At 44.3% G+C, this 15,711-nt stretch overlaps 1 long non-coding RNA gene and 1 pseudogene across 2 annotated transcripts in view; one reads left to right on the top strand and one right to left on the bottom strand.

The window, feature by feature from the left end:
* LOC310737873 overlaps positions 1–15,279 on the bottom strand; it is a 44,328-nt pseudogene extending 29,049 nt beyond the window's left edge. Inside the window, exons 1-5 of the transcript XR_014538217.1 lie at positions 15,233–15,279; positions 14,894–15,001; positions 13,981–14,032; positions 7,942–8,140; positions 593–2,376 (exon numbers count right to left, since the gene is read on the bottom strand). The product of XR_014538217.1 is annotated as an uncharacterized misc_RNA (transcript). The remainder of the gene's footprint in view (positions 1–592; positions 2,377–7,941; positions 8,141–13,980; positions 14,033–14,893; positions 15,002–15,232) is intronic.
* Positions 3,477–4,452, top strand: LOC310738009. Its single transcript, XR_014536953.1, has 3 exons — positions 3,477–3,571; positions 3,634–3,841; positions 4,370–4,452. It is a non-coding gene; the product is annotated as an uncharacterized lncRNA (long non-coding RNA).
* Positions 15,280–15,711: the final 432 nt, after the last annotated feature.

The raw sequence follows: 15,711 nt of genomic DNA, 5'->3' as shown, positions 1-15,711 counted from the left end.
CTGACTGTTATGGTTCAGGTTCTGGTTCCTGTTCCTGACTCCTGTTCTGCACTGCCCCCCTGAACCTGGTTTGGACTTTGGATTTGTTTTGGTGGTTTTGTTTCTGCTCTGCCTTTGATGTTCTCTTTGCCGGCTTTTTGATTTTGACTGTTTGTTGGAATCAGATTTTTGTTTTTTCTGCAAAAAAAATAAATTTATGCAAAATCCCTGGAAATGTTTCAAAAGTTCACAATCTGTTTCCTGTAGCTGTAATTAAAGTGGTTATAAAATAATATAAAGTGTGTGTGCATGTGTTCTGTGATAAACAGCAGCAGAGATACTTCATGAATTCTTGTGTAGAAAAGTAATTATAATAAATATCACTGTTTAATTTTCTTCATTTAAACCTTAATATTAATGATTTCTTCATTTACATTTCTATATTTATTACCACATTTACTCCTTTTATTATTTATATCATATACAAATGAGTTTATTTCATTTACACTAATCATTTATTCCATAATCAACAAGTATGAATCTAAACAGTGCAGTTCAGTGTTACATTAAAATACCAACCATGCAGTCAAACATTTATAAATAAAATACTCACTCAGCTTTTCTGGAGGCTTTGACCACCGGCAGCAGCTTCAGAAAACATTCATCTGATGGATCATATTTACTCAAATCAAACACATCCAGCTCCTGTTCTGAGTTCAGTAACACAAACACCAGAGCAGACCACTGAGCAGGAGAGAGTCTGGATCCACTGAGACGACTGTAACCTCCTCTGTTCAGATAAGTTTGTACTTCCTGCTCCAGAGAATCATCATTCAGTTCATTCAGACAGTGGAACAGATTGATGGATTTCTCTGGAGATGGGTTCTCTCTGATCTTCTCCTTGATACACTCCACTGTTTCCTGTTTACTGTGAGAGCTACTTCCTGTCTGTGGCATAAAACCTCGTAAGAGAGTCTGGTTGGACTCCACTGAGAGACCCAGAAGGAAGCGGAGGTACAGGTCCAGGTGTCCATTCTCACTCTGTAAGCTCTTTTCCACTGCACTCCTGAGGAACTCAGACATGTTTGGATTTCTGAAGTAACTGAAAATGTTAGTGTTCTGCTCCAGTAACACATTTTTCTTGTGACTGATGAAAGAAAGAAATGTGTATAAAGCAGCCAGAAACTCCTGAACACTCAGATGTACAAAGCTGAACACCTTCCCCAGGTAAAGCCCAAACTCCTCTCTGAAGATCTGAGTACACACTCCTGAGTACACTGACACTTCTCTTACATCAATGCCACACTCTCTCAGGTCTTCCTCATAGAAGATCAGGTTTCCTTTCTCCAGCTGGTAGAAAGCCAGTTTTCCCAATGCCAGGATGTTCTCTCTGGTCTGCTGAGGATCAGGGTTACATTTATGATGGTACTTTTGCTCCTTGTGTTTGATCTGAAAGATCAGGAAGTGTGTGAACATTTGAGTCAGAGTCTTGGGGATCTCTCCACTCTCTGCTTCACCCAACATTCCCTCTAGAACAGTGGCTGAGATCCAGCAGAAGACTGGGATGTGGCACATGATGTGGAGGCTTCTTGAAGACTTCATGTGTGTGATGATTTTATTGGAAAGGCTCTGATCACTGATCTTCTTCCTGAAGTACTCCTCTTTCTGAGGATCACTAAACCCTCGTACCTCTGTTACCTGGTCTACACACTCAGGAGGGATCTGATTGGCTGCTGCTGGACGAGAGGTGATCCAGAGGTGGGCAGAAGGAAGCAGATTCCCCTTGATGAGGTTCGTCAGCAGCACATCCACTGAGGCTGATTCTGTCACATCACTTAGTATCTCATTGTTCTGGAAATTTAGAGGAAGTTGACACTCATCCAGACCATTAAAAGATCAACACCATTTTGTAGGAGTCACAGTCTATTAATTCTAGTTTTCTCATTTCTGGGAAAAAGTGATGAAGAAGATCCTTCAGCCTGAGATGTTTCTGCTTTATCAGGTTCAGCTCTCTAAAGGAAAGTGGAAACATGAAGGTGACGTCCTGATTTGCTTTTCCTTCAGCCCAGTCCAGAATGAACTTCTGCACAGAGACTGTTTTTCCAATTCCAGCAACTCCTTTAGTCAGCACACTTCTGATGGACTTGTCTTTAAAGAGATCATTACATTTGATGTGTTTCTCCTGTGTTGCTGGTCTCCTGGACAGTGTCTCAATCTGTCTCACCTCATGTTCTTTATTAACGTCTCCACTCCAACCCTCTGTGATGTAGAGCTCTGTGTAGATCTCATTCAGAAGTGCTGAACTTCCATGCTGTGAGATTCCTTCATTAACTCTTTTAAACTTCTCTCTCAGGCTGGATTTGAGGTTTTCATGATACACTGAGACTCTGTACTGCTCTATAACACAAAAGAAATACATTGTAAATTAAAATGTGAAATGTTCAGGTTTAAATAAAAGTAATAAATATTTATTTTTGATTATTTTCTCTGGTGAAAACAGTGAGACACAGTTCGAGTTTGGTTTCTAGTTTTAGCCTCCTGGTAAAAGTAAAAGTAAAAACTTTCACAATAAAATTAAGACTAAATCAACATGTTGCTGTTCAGAGGAACTGGTTGATGATCCACTGATCAGATAAAATGATGTTTATCCACAAAGAGGGTCAGACTATACAGAGATCTCAGACTTTCCTCTGTGAGAACATCATGTGGTGAGATGTGAGGTTTTTTTCTCTGAGGTTTATCCTAATGAAGCTCCGACCAGAGGAAAAGTAAAACCATGTCTCCTAAAGAACTTTAATATTGTGACATATAGAGTTGTGATTTTCTGTAAAAGTATAATTATGAAAGGGTGCCCCCTATCTGTAGATGCAGGGCATCTACACTTCCCTCACTCTGATAGGAAGTAAAGGTAGATCCCTCAGAGCACCATCTTGAAATGCACAGTGGGAGCAAAGTTGTTTTCAGGGTGGATAAGGTTAAGTCTAAATGTATACCTGTCAGGGTGCAAATGAAACAGGAGGCGGAAGCCGGAGTACAGCTCGCTCGGGTTTTAATAACGAGAGTGAGGGAGAGAGATACACACAAGCACACACACACACACACACACAAGCACACACACACAGACACACACACGCACACGGCAGTCCTTAGGTTGAGAGAGTCCGAGGTGCGCTTAGGGAGAAGCTTTTATATATTTATATTCTTATATTTTATTTTATATAGTTTTTTTTATACTTTATACTTTATTTATCTGCCTTCTTTTCTTTTTTCCCCATCCTATTCCCTCATGCCGGACCGTCGTAATAAGCATTTTACTGCATGTCATACCCTGTATGTATGTGTATGTGATGAATAAAATTAGATTTGATTTGATTTGATTTTGATTTGAGAAGCGTAGCTGATCCGAGATGCGTGGGGAAGAAAAGCCCAGCCGGTACAGGATAGTGGAGTCCGGACGGAACGGAAAGCAAACAGAACGGAAGGTATATAGACCTGTATGAAACAAATAACCCATATGTTCAATAACGAACAAGGGAGTGAGTGAAAGTGAGGAGCTTATGTAGAAGCGGGGTGGAGTGATGATGAGCTTCAGGTGTGTGTGATTAAGCCTGGAGCTCCGAAAAGAGCAAAGGCATGAGTGACAACGAGCCCCAGGTGTGCGTGGTTAAGCCTGGAGCTCCAGGGAGAGCGGAGGCATGAGAGCCACAAAAGGGGGCGTGGCAGGTGGATCCCTGACATTCCTTGACGACGCCTTCAGAGGAACTCGGGAGTGCTTTGTCATCCTCCAAAGGAACCTGGAGGATAGACGTCGCCCGGAGAGGGACACGGAGGCGTTACGTCGCCCGGAGAGGAATGCAGAAGCGTTACTTCGCCTATAGATAGTCTAGGAGTTGTGGCTTCGCCTTTTGGAAGACTTGGGCTGAGACAACTTCGTCGGAGAAGCTCTTAGGCGAGACTTCCCTGACCGAGGAGCCCGGGGGCGAGACATCGCCGACGGAGGAGCTCAGGAGAGACACGTTGCCTTAAGGGAAACCTGGGAGCGAGACGTCGTCGACGGAGGAGCTCGGCGGCGAGACGTCGCCGGCGGAGGAGCTCAAGGGCGAGACGTCGCCGACGGAGGAGCTCTGGGGCGAGACGTCGCCGACGGAGGAGCTCTGGGGCGAGACGTCGCCGACGGAGGAGCTCTGGGGCGAGACGTCGCCAAAGGAGGAGCTCGGAGGCGTGACGTCACCATCGGGGGAGCTCAGAGGCGTGACGTCGCCATAGGAAGAGCTCAGAGGCGTGAAAGTCACCATCGGAGGAGCTTGGGGCTGTGGTGTTGCCCTCAGAAGAGTCTGGGACCGTGACACCACTGACGGATGGCTCTGGAAGCAACCTGGGGCTGTCAGAGGAGCCGTGCCTTTTGCAACCAGGCGGTGTTTCGACGTCCCTCTCGCAGCCAGGCGGTGGTACGACGTTCCTCCCAAGGCCAGGTGGCGTTTTGACGTCCCTCTTGCAGCGAGGCGGCGGTACGGCGTTCCTCTCACAACCAAGCGGCGGTACAAAGTCCCTTTCATGGCCAGGCGGCGGTGCGATGTCCCTTTTGCGGCCAGGCAGCGGTACGACGTCCCTTTCGTGGCCAAGCAGCGGTTTGACGTCCCCTTTGCGGCCAGGTGACAATGTAACGGCACCCTTTGGCGGGACACTGGAGCCGAGTTGAGTGCTCTGAGGAGCCCAGGAGCGGCGTGAAGCTCTTGGGGAAACTCTAAAGCGGAGCGGGGCATTCCTGGAAACCCCGGGGCGGCGTGGCGCGTCCACAGGAACCCTGGAACAGGGCGGCTCGCTTGTGGAAACTCTGGGGTGGAGCGGCGTGCTTGTAGAGGCTCGTAGACGGAGCGGCACGCACACGGGAACCCCGGAACGGGGTGGCGCGCTTGTGAAAACTCTGGAGCGGAGCGCTTGTAAAAACCCTGGGGTGGAGCGGAGCACTCGTGGAAACCCTGGAGTGGAGCTGAGCTCACGTGGGGTCTCTGGAGCGGAACTGAGCTTTCCGGGAGGTCTTGGAGCAGAACTGAGCTCTCCTTGAAGCCCTGGAGCGGAGAGGAGCTCTCGGGGACACACTGGAGCGGAGAGGTGATCTCAGGGACACACTGGAGCGGAGAGGTGCTCTCAGGGACACACTGGAGCGGAGAGGTGCTCTCAGGGACACACTGGAGCGGAGAGGTGCTCACTGGGACTCTCTGGAGCAGAGAGAAGCTCACCTGGAGGTCCTGGGGCGGAGCTGCGCTCTTTTGGAGGTCCTGGAGCAGGGCGAAGATCTCCTGGAGGTCCTGGGGCAGAGCGGAGCCATCCTGGAGGGCCTGGAGCAGGGCGGAGATCTCCTGGAGGGCCTGGAGCAGGGCGGAGATCTCCTGGAGGTCCTGGGGCAGGGCGGAGATCTCCTGGAGGTCCTGGGGCAGAGCGGAGCCGTCCTGGAGGGCCTGGAGCAGGGTCTGGAGCAGGGGGGGATCCCCCGGAGGTCCTTGGGTGGAACGGAGCTCTCCAGGAAACTCTGGTGCGGAACAGAGCCCTCCGGGAAACGCTGGGGCGGATCCGTGCTCTCTGGAGCAGGAGAGAGATGGTGGAGACCATCCCTAGTTCCCTTGTGAGAAGCCGGATAAAATAGGCGCACGAGCCGAATTCGCCTCCAGCCGCGCGCCACAACTCACTGGCCAGAGAGAGGGATTCTCCAGACAGTAGCGAAATATGGAATGCGATCTTCGCTCCTTCTGAGTGGTAGAAAGATGAACACGACTCTATGTATCCGCCGACGCTCCATAAAAACCGCCCCACTCAGCCCTGTCGCCGGAGAAGCGAGCCTGGAAATCCATGACGTCATCACGTGGGCATGGTGCTGCCGAGCATGATCCGCGTGAAACGACAGCAGACTTTCGGGTTTTCCCCGAGGCGGAGCTTGGCTGCTGCTTTATCGCAGCAGAGCGAATCCTACCTCCGAGGTTCGGTTTGCGATGGGACCACGGTGGTAATCCGATAATATTCCTCCTTTTTTAATTTTTTAATTTTTTTATATTCCTTTTCAGGGGTTCGTTATTCTGTCAGGGTGCGAGTAAAACAGGAGGTGGAAGCCGGAGTACAGCTCGCGTGAGGGAGAGAGAGAGATACACACACACGCGCGCGCACACACACACACACACACACACACACACACACACACACACACACACGCACACGGCAGTCCTTAGGTTGAAAGAGTCCGAAGCGCTTGGGGAGAAGCGTAGCTGATCCGAGATGCGCGGGGAGGAGAAGCGCAGCCGGTACCAGATACTGGAGTCCGGACGGAACGGAAAGCAAAGAGTCCTGCATGTGAAGTCCGAACGGAACGGAAGGTATATAGACCTGTATGAAACAAATAACCCATACGTTCAATAACAAACAAGGGAGGGAGTGAAAGTGAGGAGCTTATGTAGAAGCGGGGTGGAGTGATGATGAGCCTCAGGTGTGCGTGGTTAAGCCCGGAGCTCCACTGAGAGCGGAGGCATGAGTGACAACGAGCCCCAGGTGTGTGTGGTTAAGCCTGGAGCTCCAGGGAGAGTGGAGGCATGAGAGCCACAAAAGGGGGCGTGGCAGGTGGATCCCTGACAATAACAGTCTGGTGTTTTCTTCTAAAAATTCCCAGTAGATTGTCTTCCTACATCTTAACAGTGCATTATGGAAAATAAACATGTAAGCAGTGATCTTGCAGTAAGCTGCTTCTGATATAACACTGGAAATGAAATCTGAGGATGTGTATAAGATAACAAACAAGATTAGATGGTCTTTGATGAAAATGAGGAAGAACATCAACATAAAAATATTAGTTTCAATGCTGCTGCATTTAAATACAAAACTTAATAATAATAATAATAATAATAATAATAATATTATTATTATTATTATTATTATTATTATTATTATTTCCATAGCAAGAACATTTAGTGCAGAATTAATCAATATATTTTACACACTTCTGGAAACTTCTCTGCAACAGTAACTGATCATCACTGATCAGAGAGCAGAGGAAGCCATGAAGAATAAAAGTAACTCTAAAATAAAGGACTGCATAATATTTGACTCTTATATGAGACTAAAACGTGTACAAATATTTCATCAAGTATCCTCCTGTTACTGGTGTTTGGGGATTATTACCTCCTCCTAAGAAATCCAGTGTTTCTTCTACAGAAACACAATTAATTCCTGTACCATCTTCTCTTCTGCATGGGTGTTCTTCACAGTTCTTAGTTACTGTTAGTAAGGATTATTGGGTTCCTGACAGATTGAGGAACACCCACACATTGCTGCCATGGGGGTGGAACATCATGCAGGTCAAAACCAGATTGAAGGAGGAGCTGGCACAGATATAGAAAACACATTTTGGATGCTCTGATGTGGTGAGTCAGGGTTACTGGTTTCCCTCGCAGTTATAGCATCACACACACACACATGCATAAGCAAGAACACACACTTATGTACATCCACCTTCTTGCTCCTCATCCTTCCTGCTGAGAAGACAATTGCAATTCAAGGACAAAATGTTTGATTTCCCAGAAATGGTCTTCTAAATAATCTTCATGCGTCTGTGGGGTAAATAGTTCAGTGTATTTTGCAAGTTTATCACCTGACACTTGTCTGCTACAAGACTCTCCTGCTACTAGCATTGTTTTCCTGGTGGATCTCCCATTTGAGAGAGTTGGAGATTTCTAAATGTTCCACTGAATACCTTTCAGTACCAATGTGAACTTACACAGTTGGTAATTAGTGTCTGTTTAGTTAAAAGGGTTTGTGGAACATCTTCACCTCTGCTTATCTTTTCCCCTTGTAGTCTTTAGTCTCTGATATAACTAAACTTTCATCTTCTTCCATCTTCTGACCAATCAGAATCCAGAATTCAGCATCAGAGTGGTGTAAGTGTGGACCAGTGTTGAAGTGATGGTTCAGGATTCTTACTGTTGTACAGTGTGTCAGCGAGATCTTTGTGGTTCATGTTCTTCAGGACGTGCAGTGTGATCTTCATCGCTCCCTCTCTGACACTGTGCAGATCCTCCTCATCCTCCCTCTCAGTGCATGCTGGGTAATCTGGATTCAGGAGTTCCCTAAACCTCTTCAGCTCCTTCTTTATCAGTGTGATGACTTTGTGTTCCAGTTCCTGGTTAGAAACACACAGTAACAGATCAAAATATTATAATATTATTATCATAAACTGAGAGATGATTTTATTCTCTGAACTGAAGAAAAGTATCTGTTTATGACCACAGTTCCAGCTGCATTTATCTCTGATTCCCCATTGCTGATGTTCATACAGTAGATAAAACTCACACACACACACACACACACATACACACATACACACACAAACACACACACACACACACACACACAAACACACACACACACACACACACACACACACACACACTATACACACACACACACACACACAATGTACACACACACACACACACACACAATGTACACACACACTATACACACACAAACACACACACACACACACACACACATACACACACAAACACACACACACACACACACACACACACACACACACACACACACACAATGTACACACACACACACACACACACACACACACACACACACACACACACACACAATGTACACACACACACACACAATGTACACTGTTAAAATATGTTTATAATGTCCTCAGTTGTATGTAATGTAATGCTGTATAGTTCTTCTGTGTTGTGCATATGAGTGAGCCACTAAGGGGGCACTAAAGTGTTAATTATTGCGAAACACGTTTGCGTTAATGTTTGTCCCCTGTGAGTTACGGTTCTCTCTGTATACCTGTATATGTGTGTGTGTGAGCTGCTCTGACCGTGAGACTGATGTGTCGGCAGCAGTTTAATAAATATGCCTAAAACGGCTAAAGATAATTAACCTCCATCGTCAATTTATCTTCCGGATACATCGCTAGCTGCAACAGTAGTGTAGCACAACTCAACAGTTTATGGGCCCAGGAGTTGTTCGGAGGATAAGTTTGTAGTTTTTCCACTGTTTAGAAAGTCGCGACGGACAGCGTGCTAACATGGCGGAACAACGGAGGACGAACAGTTTGCCTCGACTGATGTTCGACGGAGATGAGTCTAAGTATGAGCTTTGGGAAACTAAAATGTTGGGACATTTTAATTTATCAGGACTAAAAGACACGGTGTTAAAAGAGCCGCAGTCAGAAGCTGAGATAGCAGCGGATGCAAAGAAAAATGCTGACGCATATGCTGAACTGATTTTGCTGTTAGATGATAAAAGCCTCTCATTAGTTATGAGGGATGTGCCCAACGACGGAAGAAAAGCTCTAGAAATACTGAGAGGATATTATGCAGGGAAGGGAAAGCCCCATATAATAAGTTTATACACTATGTTGACATCGCTTCAAAAAGCAAACGATGAAAGTGTAATGGACTATATCATCAGAGCAGAGATTGCCATCACGGCACTGCGTAACGCAGGTGAAACGTTACGAGAGGGACTGTTAGTGGCTATAGTCTTAAAAGTATTGCCTGAGAGTTTTAAGCCATTCGCAATACATGTGGCGCATACGGATGATAAAATCACGTTTGCTTAGTTCAAGACTAAACTACGCAATTTTTAATAAACAGAAAAGATAAAAGCAGCTGAGTCGAGCGACAGTGTGATGAAAACTCCTGGAAAAGCTGGACGGCAACCCGCAAAGGCGAACACACGTGAGTGGAGCAAAGACGATGCTGAAATAACGTGTTTTAAGTGTGGTACCAAAGGTCATCGAGCTAGAGCATGTCGACAGAAAGTGTGGTGTAGTATCTGCAGAAGAGACACGCACAAAGACGCAATGTGTAGGCGTAAGGACATCAAAGACAAAAAGGATGGTGTAAGTAAAGCCTCAGAAGATGTCGAGGACAACGCATTCAAGATGAGAGACAGAGAGACCGGTATCCAGCGGCAGCCAACGTGCAGCATCAAGGAAAATGGTCTAATGGTGGACACGGGGGCTACCTCTCATATCATCACGGACATAGCTATGTTCAGGAGTTTCGACAGCACATTCAGGCCTGAAAAGCACAGTGTCGAGCTGGCAGACGGCACTCGATGCAACGGAGTTGCTCAGCGGAAGGGAAATGCTGAGGTTTTCCTCATTGACAGTGGAGGACAGCAACACAAGGCAGTGCTAAAAGACGCTTTGTTTGTACCATCATAACCCCAAAGCATCTTTTCAGTGAAGGCAGCGACCGCAAATGGGTCTACGGTTGTTTTCAAAGAAAATAACCCTGATAACCAGAGACGGTACCAGATTTAACATACATGTATACGGCAAGTTATATTATTTGCATACTGGAACTGAATCAAATGATAAGTGTAATGCCTGCCATGACATACAAACATGGCACGAGATCTTAGGTCACTGTAACTATGAAGATGTTATTAAGTTGCAGGGTATTGTTGAAGGTATGCGGATCAAAGGTAAAACTGGAAGACCCGAACGAGAATGTGAGGTGTGTATTCAGGGAAAGTTTGCCCAAACCAGAAATATGGATCCTGATGTCAGAGCAAAGGTACCCTTACAGATGGTACACACAGACCTTGCAGGTCCAGTAGCCACAGAATCGATGGACGGTTACAAATATGTGCAGTCATTCACTGACGACTATTCAAGCGCAGTGTTCGTATACTTCCTAAAGAGGAAAAGTGACACCGTACAGGCTACTGAAACATTTCTAGCGGATGTATCCCCTTACGGGAAAGTGAGGTGCATAAGATCCGACAATGGAACTGAGTTTACGTGCAATGACTTTCAAGCATTGTTGAGGAAAAACAAAATCAGACATGAAACGTCAGCTCGGTATTTCCCACACCAAAACGGAACTGCGGAGAGGAATTGGCGTACTCTTTTTGAGATGGGTAGGTGTATGTTAGTTGAAAGTGCATTACCAAAGCAACTATGGCACTACGCAATACAAACAGCAGCAGTGGTACGCAACAGGTGTTTTAACAAGCGTACGGGACAGACTCCTTATGAGTCGATAACTGACAAGAAGCCTAATGTGTCAAAAATGCAAAAGTTTGGATCTGTATGCTACACATACAAACAGGAAAAAGGAAATTTTGATTCCACATGTGACCAAGGTCGTTTTGTAGGCTACGACAAGAACATCCCAGCATATTTGGTGTATCATCCAGATACAAACAAAGTACAAAAACACAGACTGGTAAAATTTGTGAGCAAAGCGGCTGCGGAAAAACAGACACAGACGGGTGAGCAAGACCTAAGTGATGTTTATGTCGGAGTAAAACCCAAGACTGGTGAGACTACACAGAGTAGAAGTACTAATAGTGATAGTCTAAGTGAAGCAACCAGATCTAGTGACCGCAATTATTCACAAAATGTGACAGATGGTGAACCCGAGAGTAGGAGATATCCGACCAGAGAGAGAAAAACACCGAGTTACTTGGATGACTTCGTAACTGAATACAGTGATAATGATGAGGTGAATATCACAATAGATTATTGCTGCAGAGCGGTGTGTGGCATTCCACAGACTTTTGAGGGAGCAATGAGGTCAACTAACTCAAATGAATGGATAAAAGCCATGGATGAAGAAATCCAGTCCCTAAACGAGAACAAAACGTTTACCCCAACAACACTGCCAATAGGCAAGAAAACAGTGGGGGGTAGATGGGTCTACTCTATAAAGACTGATGTAAATGGAAAAGACAAATACAAAGCCAGGTTTGTGGCCAAAGGTTACAACCAGAGAATGGGAATAGACTATGGAGAGACATTTTCGCCCACTGCGGACTTGTCAAGTGTAAGGGTGGTGATACAGAAGGCTGCACAAGAAAATTTACTCCTGCATCAAATGGACGTGAAAACCGCATACTTGCATGCTCCCATAGACTATAAGATCTACATCAATCCACCAGAGGGTTACCAAGAGAAAGAGGGTCTAGTTTACAAACTAGAGAAATCACTTTACGGTTTGAAACAATCCGGGCGAAACTGGAATAAGATTTTACACAATTGTCTTTCTGAGAATGGATTCACACAAAACCCAGCCGACCACTGTGTTTATGCCAAAGAGTCAAAAGAAGAAAAAGTGATCATAATTACATGGGTTGATGATTTAATTATTGCTGCAAGCAATCAAGAGAGACTGAAAGAAGTGAAAGAGATGCTTGCAGAAAAGTTCAAAATGAAAGATCTGGGTAAACTGAAACATTTTCTGGGTATTGATTTTAATCTGTCAGATGGGTGTATAAAAATGAAACAGGAAAAATACACTAACAAGATACTACAGCTTTTTAATATGCAAGATTGTAGGATCAGAGAAACACCATGTGAACAGAAATTAGAGTATACTGAAAATGCAGTAAAGATGAAAGATGTAAAAATGTACAGAGAAGCTGTGGGAAGTCTTATATACCTGACTGTTTGTACCAGACCAGATTTGAGTTTTGTTGTGAGCAAATTATCACAGTATTTTGCTGAACCTACAGAAGAACAATGGGTCACTGTGAAACATGTGTTTCGGTATCTCAAAGGTACAGCAGAGAAAGGGTTAAGTTTTAGGAGAAATGACTGTGAGAAATTAGGTATACAAGCCTACAGTGATGCTGACTGGGCAGCTGATACCAGTGATAGACGCAGTACTACCGGATACTGTGTAAGTTTAAGCCAAAACAGCTCTCTAGTATCATGGAAGACTAGAAAGCAGCCAACTGTGGCGCTTTCCACATGCGAAGCAGAATACATGGCACTTGCTTTAACCATACAAGAGTGTTTATACCTAGAGCATTTACTGGAAGGTATAGATAACTACAAGTATGCACAAACTGTAGTACATGAGGACAATCAGGGAACAATTGCTCTTGCCAAAAACCCTGTAAGCAGACGGAGATGTAAACACATAGACATAAAGTATCACTTTATCAGGTCTATTGTGAATGAAGGAAGAGTAACCTTGATGTATTGTCCTACTGATAACATGATTGCTGATGTAATGACCAAACCTGTAACTAAGTTAAAACTAAATAGGTTTGCAGGTGTTCTTTTTGGAGATTAATATATGTATGACAAGGGTCCACATTTATTATATCTTCTATTTTTGTTATATAGCAACCTGAGTACAAGTGGGGGTGTTAAAATATGTTTATAATGTCCTCAGTTGTATGTAATGTAATGCTGTATAGTTCTTCTGTGTTGTGCATATGAGTGAGCCACTAAGGGGGCACTAAAGTGTTAATTATTGCGAAACACGTTTGCGTTAATGTTTGTCCCCTGTGAGTTACGGTTCTCTCTGTATACCTGTATATGTGTGTGTGTGAGCTGCTCTGACCGTGAGACTGATGTGTCGGCAGCAGTTTAATAAATATGCCTAAAACGGCTAAAGATAATTAACCTCCATCGTCAATTTATCTTCCGGATACATCGCTAGCTGCAACAGTAGTGTAGCACAACTCAACATACACACACACACACACACACACACACACAATGTATACACACACACACACACACACACACACAATGTATACACACACACACACACACACACACACACACACACACACAATGTACACACACACACACACACACACACACACACACACACACACACAATGTACACACACACACACACACACACACACACAATTTACACACACACACACACACACAATGTACACACACACACACACACACACACAATGTACACACACACACACACACACACACACACAATGTACACACACACAATGTACACACACACACACACACACACACACACACACACACAATGTACACACACACACACACACACACACAATGTCTGTACACACACACACACACACACACACACACACACACACACACACACACACACAATGTACACACACACACACACACACAATGTACACACACACACACACACACACACACACACACACACACACACACACACACACACACACCTTAAATATTGATTCCAGATGTTTGCTTCTGTCTGATTTCTTCTTCTGTGGTCTGTGAACAAACAAACCCATGTTAAATGGACTATTTGTCTTCATAGCTGCATAAAGCATGATATAAATCCATGTAGTGAACATGATCCTCCTAACACAATACACTGATTTCAGGATTGCTGACACTGACATGTTTTAATGAATCAGACCTACAGCTTTGGTACCAGGACAGAGGTTTCTCCTGAAATGGGAGTTCACCATAAAAGACTCGATATGGAGAACATCTGGAAATCAGTCACACAGAAAACATCAGCAGGGTTTCTACAGAGATTCAGCAACTTCAAACAGAAGAACCTACAAGTGCTTGTGTTCCTCAATCTGACCATCCAGCTGAATCAGGTTTACTGCTGCTATGACAATCCACAATCCCATCATCATCTCCCACTGCTGGAGAAAAGCTTCAGCAGGAACAATTCCTTTACACAACACACTCACATTCAGTGGAACCTCTGGCACAGCTGCACTTTAGTAGGAATAATCATAAAGAAGACGCACTGTTTCTGCCTCCACACAATGTGAATGTAAAATCCTGACACATGTTTACTCCATATTCTCCTTCAGTTCTTATCATTTCACTTCCATTTCTATTATCAATTCTATTTCATCTTTTAGTTCACTGCAGTTCTGTTTGATTAGATTTTACTGTACATTATATGACATTCTTTTATTTTTATTCTTTTATTTTACAATTTATATCATTTTCATTCATTTTATTCTTTTTTCTGTTACAGAACATCATAAACATTTCACTGCGTGGTGCGTAAAGAAAGTTTAAATGTGAACTTGTGAAGTTTAGATCAGATATCTGGAGCAGGTTTCTGTCTGTAATCACACACAGTTTTATTTTCTACAGAATCTTTACCTCGGATCAGTAGAACTGCTTTTAAAGTGAAATGGACGACCCATCGACTGGTCACTCTTCATGGACACACAGCTGGGATCTGGTGAGTCTGATCTCTTCTCCATCAGACTAAAACACACCCAGACAGTGTGTAAGTTCATCTTAAACTACTTTATTATTATTTATTATTACAGTCCTTTCATTTCTTCACTTAGTGATCAAACTCCTCATATCAATAATATCTGCTGCTCTTCAACATCTTTATATGAGTTTCAATAAAGTCATAAACACACATCAGATCTGATCTGTGAGTCTGATCTGTTTATTGTTGCTGAATGGGATCAGATTTCTCTCTCTCACCTCTTGTCTGATTTTGTGTCTGGTTCTGCAGAGAGACTTATGTTGGAAATCCACACACACACACACACACACACACACACACACACACACACACACACACACACACACAGAAAAAGGTGATTTATATTGACATCACATGACACTTAATGTACACACAGATCGACTCTGTTCTGCTGATGATGTGATTCTGATGAAAATGGAAGCAGAAGTGATTGAGGAGCTTCTCAGGGACGGGAGGCTGCAGATGAATGCAGGTGAAAACTTACACAACTTCCTCTTTTATTTGTGGACTTTTTTACTTCAATATTATGAGCTTCCTCCACTGACTTCCTGTAGCTTCTCACATCAGATTTACCACATTGATGTTTACCTACAAAACCAAACACACACCAGCACCTCCACCTCCCACCTCTTCTAGAAGACAAGTTCTCCACAGAACAGATTCAATAATAGAGGTGAAGAACAGCCCGAGGTGAAGC

Source organism: Silurus aristotelis (assembly GCF_946808225.1).
Source record: "Silurus aristotelis genome assembly, chromosome: 15".
Taxonomy (NCBI): Eukaryota; Metazoa; Chordata; class Actinopteri; order Siluriformes; family Siluridae; genus Silurus; species Silurus aristotelis.
This window is presented reverse-complemented; position numbering and strand designations above follow the sequence as displayed.